Raw genomic sequence first — 4,808 nt, 5'->3', positions numbered from 1 at the left:
TCTGGGCTAGCGTCGTGTTATAAAGGGCCAGGTGGAGGAGCTGATGTCTTTTACTGAGGAAGGATCCTACCCTCAACCCCAGGGGCAGCTCAGTGTTTTGTCTGCAGAGACCAACCCCTTGAAGTCAACCCTCTTATTGGCATTGCTCCTCCCACATCTCTGTTTCCTGAGTTGGGCCAGCCTTCTGCCGGTCTGGAAGAAGCCAGAAGGCTGCAACAATCTGTCTGCCTCCTACTAACATCCTGGGGAGGAAAAGATTTTTTTTTTTTAGCACAATTGCATGGCAGAGAACTGGTAAAAACTCAATGACCCTCTCTTTTACTTCTCAGGGTGTAGTTTAAGCAGCAGTTGGTGACAATTATGATCACAGCTCAACAATCAAAAGAATGTTCTGAGACTCTCAGAAGGCTGGGGCCACAGCGAAAGAATGGTAAAGACAAGACAGGATGGGTCTAGAACCAGCTTTCTGTTCATTGTTCTCTGTGCTTCAGTTAAGCAAGACACTTAGCTTCCCTAGATCTCAGTTTCTTCACCTGTAAAATGGGAATAATACTACCTTGCCTTAAACACGTGGAAAAATACAGGCAAAATGCTTTCTGCTATAGATTAGGAGGAATTCATTTTCTTCTTCACTTCATTGATATGGTCCCATAACTTGTCTGTGTGTGTGTGTGAGTGTGTATATGTATGTTTACTTAAAACTGAACCCAAAGCCTTATACATGCAAGGCAAACACTCTATCATTGAACCACACATGTCTTTTGAAGCATCCCTGTTTTACCTCTTGAGTGGTCATGTTATTGTATGCTGATCTTCCAACAATGAAACATAGTAGATCTTCAGAGTGGAAATAAGAAGGAACTTAGTACACAGACCCATGCTTGTGCAGGGCAGCCCGAATCTGGTGCCAGAATTAAACAGCTCTCATATCAAGCAAAAAGTCAAAGACTAAGAACACCAAGAAGTGCCCACAGCATACAACATCCAATGTGTTTGCTATATTTGACAAGTCACAAATACAGGAGCTCAAAGAGGCCTTCAACGTGTTTGGCCAGAACAGAGATGGTTCATCAACAAGGAAGAGTTGTATGATATACTTGCCACACTAGAGAAGAATGCTACTGATGTGTACATTGATGCCATGATGAATGAGGCTCCAGGACCCATAAGTTTTACCATGTTCCTTATCATGTTTGGTGAGAAGTTAGATGGCACAGATCCCAAAGATGTCATCAGTAATGATTTTGCGTGGTTTGATGAAGACTCCACAGGCACCATTCAGGAGGATTACCTGAGAGAGTAGCTTTTTTTTTTCTTTTTTTAAACAATGATTCTGGTTTTTTGTTTTTTTCACACAATATCTTTATTTTATTTATTTACATGTGGTACTGAGGATTGAACCCAGGGCCCCACACATTCAAGGCAAGCACTCTACCACTGAGTCATAACCCCAGCCCCATGCAATCTTTTTACTGATGAGAAAGTGAATGACCTGTATAGAGAAGCCCTTATTAACAAAAAGGGAAATTTCAATTACATCAAGTTCACATGCATCCTTAAACATACAGCAAAAGAGAAAAATGACTGAAAGAACTATAGCTAAAATTTCCCAATTACATTATCTTTTTCTATTTTATTTCTCAGACACTTCCTCTACCCTCACAGAACCTGTTGCGGGCAACTTAGTTTCACAGCTTTGCTTTTTTAAAATAACTTTCTGCCACTTAGCAGTTGTACAATGGAGACTGGAAATGGGGATGAGGTTATAAATTGTATTGAAAAAGAAACTGCAAATAAAAATCAACAAATGTGAAAGCCCAGGAAAATATGTTCGTATTTCTGAGTTTGCAGGATTTTTAATTTTTAATACAATAAAAATGCTATTTTGAAATTTAAAAACAACTTAGCCATTCACCAACACAGCCTCCCATCTCACAGTAAGAACCCCAAGGTTCAGAGGCAAAGTAGCAGCATTCTCAGGCCCTGTACTTTAGACCAAGATTCCCCCTCCCACCATGCAGAAGCTGGAGGCAATTATCTAGGTAGATCTAGAAAATTCTTGCTAAGAAACACAATTGCCTACCATTTGCAAAATTGAAGCAAAAGCCTTTTTCCTTCATTTTAACGGCAATTCCATTGGTGACAGCTTTGCCTTCTCCCCAGAACTGAGTTCCTCTGAAGGAGCCTGAAGGAGGTGGAGGTTGTAATGGGGCTCTGAGCTCCATGGGCTCAAAGAACCAGCTCACAGATTGCAACTACCAGGACATTTTCTCACTTCTTAATGCCAAAAGCTGCCTTGGGTGGGGGTGGTCTTCCATGACAGGCTTTGAAAGAGTGACAGGAGGACCTGGATGATCCTGAATTCCATGTGCTTAGGCCAATCTTAGACACAGGGAGAAGGATTTGGTATCAGCAAAAGAACACCAGGGTCAAAGCAAATGGCAGAAAATAGGTGTGAGGGAGGGAGGTTCAATACCCTTCTTATAGCTCTCAATTTCTTCATCCATACATTGGAGGTAAGAACCTCCCTCCAAGCGGGGATTTGATGAGATAATTTTTCTGGGGGTAAACTCAGGAAGAGAGTAAATGATTAATAAACAAGAGCTGCTCTTGATGCTATTGTTGATGGTGTTATCACTGGCTGGGGAATCAGTAAAGTCACCTTAGTAACAGGCAGCCCTACTTTGGGGAACAGAATTTAAAATCTTTTCTGGGTGACACTAATTTGTGTGCAGCAGCCCCTCCAGCTCAAGATGGTAACCATGCCAACAGTGCGAATGCCATCTCTCTGGAACAACACCAGGTCTTCTTTGTAACATGTCCCTTGGTGTCCAGATTTCTCAGGCAGCTCAGAGTATCTAAGAGGAAGGAAAAAAAAAAAAAGGACATACCTTTTCTAGGTCACCTCTTCATTGAACTCCAGTGGAGGATTTTGACAATGCTTTGGAAATTTAGTCCTACATGAGGAGCAGTCATTCCCACTGGGTCAGGATGGAATGCAGAAAGGAATTATTATACAGGTGTGAGGGATGGTGCTTTTCCTATTCCAGCACTATGCAGATACTAACATACATGCATAGGCTGATCCTTACAGCAACACTAAGAAACAGGTATGGTTAGACCTGTTTTACAAGTGACTTGTCCAAAGGTACTTAGCTGGTAAACTGGCAGATCAGAATTTGAACCCAAGTCTAGAATCATGTTCTTTTCCCCCATCATAACACATACATCCTCATGAAGTCAGGTGGGTTTTTGCTTGGTTCCCTGAGACCCTATACCAGGTGAAGACACAGACCTGGTTCTTGCATATTTTGATGTTAATCATCGCCGCCCACCCCCCTTCATCTTACTCAGGGGCTCTCTTGGAGTTGTTCCAAGCTCATGTTGTGATGCATGCTTGTCATCCCAGTGACTCAGGAGGCTGAAGCAGGAGGATTGCAGTTTGAGGTCAGCTTCAGCAACTTAGTGAGGCCTTAAGCAACTTAGCAAGACCCTGTCTCAAAAAAATAAAAAGAGCTGAAGGATGTAACTCAGTAGTAAAGATCCCCTGGGTTCAATCCTCAGTATGGGAGGGGGAAAAAGTTAGATTTATTGATGGGACTACTTATAGCATCCTAGTCTGTCTTCATAAGGCTTTGAAGAGTTGGCAGGTCTCTTCCTAGGGCAAGGAAGATGGGGGAATTTTACAATCAGAATGACTCTGAAAGAGGAACCATAACTTGAAACCTTCTCATACCATGGGGCAGCATGATGGTCATCAGGCTTGGAACTCTGAGTTTGAATCCTGGCTCTGCCAATTCCCAGCTGTATGACTTTGTTGAAGCCATAGAACCAGTTTCCTCATCTAGAAAGTGGAAATGGAAATTGTAACTATCTTAACAGGGATATCTTGAAAAGAAAAAACAAATCTCCATCTCTGCAAAGTAACTCACGTGATCCTGGAAACATGGTAAAGGATCACTTCTCCTTAAGGGTAAGCAAGTATACCCAGGATGAAGCAAACAGGGCCTGGAACAGAACCCTGAGGAATATCATCACTTTGGGATAGGCTAGAAGATAAGACTATACAGAAGACAAAAGAAGAGCAGCCAGAGCAGCAAAAAGGAGCCAAGAGGAGTTCAGGGTCATAAAGACTAACAGAAAAGCTAGACAAGGAGGGATAGACAGTTGCCTTATCACAGACAAGAGGGCAGAAAGATAAGCACTGTGAAGTATCTTTGGATTTGACAAAAAGGAGGCCTCTGGTGGCCATGGGGAGCTGTCTAAGTGGAAAAGTGGGGCAGAGCCTGATTATACTAGGCTGTTGGGAATGAATGGGAGGTGAAGAAGTTTGATGAGAAGAAAAGCTCTGTGAGAGAATCAAAGTATCATTTATGCCATTTCTTAGCCATTTCATGCTGCTATAACAGAATGCCTTAGGAAATTTATATAGAAAAGAAACTTATTTGCCCCATAATTCTGAAGGCTAGGAAGCCCAAGGGCCTGGCATCAGCAGGCATCTACTTGACCTCTTGTCATTCCATAGCAGAAAATGAAAGAGGGAAAAAAAAATGGGCTCAAGATAGTATCCTCCAGTCCTTTTATAACTGTCTTTAATCCCCTAAGGACCCACCTCACAATACTGTTGCGCTGGGGATTAAGCTTCTAGCACATGCTTTTCAGAGGATATGTTCAAATTGCAGCACATGCCCAGCATGGTGGGGCATGCCTGTAGTACAAGTTACTCAGGAGGATTGCAAGTTTGAGGTCAACCTGGGCAATTTAGGAAAACCTTATCTCAAAGTAAAAAATTTACGGGTTGGGGACAT

General features: G+C 42.3%; 1 pseudogene; it reads left to right on the top strand.

Moving 5' to 3' along the window:
- Positions 1 to 1,141: 1,141 nt before the first annotated feature.
- LOC143406854 (myosin regulatory light chain 12B-like) lies at positions 1,142 to 1,588 on the top strand (annotated as a pseudogene).
- The last annotated feature ends 3,220 nt before the right edge of the window (positions 1,589 to 4,808 follow it).

Source organism: Callospermophilus lateralis, chromosome 1, assembly GCF_048772815.1.
Source record: "Callospermophilus lateralis isolate mCalLat2 chromosome 1, mCalLat2.hap1, whole genome shotgun sequence".
Lineage (NCBI taxonomy): Eukaryota > Metazoa > Chordata > Mammalia > Rodentia > Sciuridae > Callospermophilus > Callospermophilus lateralis.
This window is presented reverse-complemented; position numbering and strand designations above follow the sequence as displayed.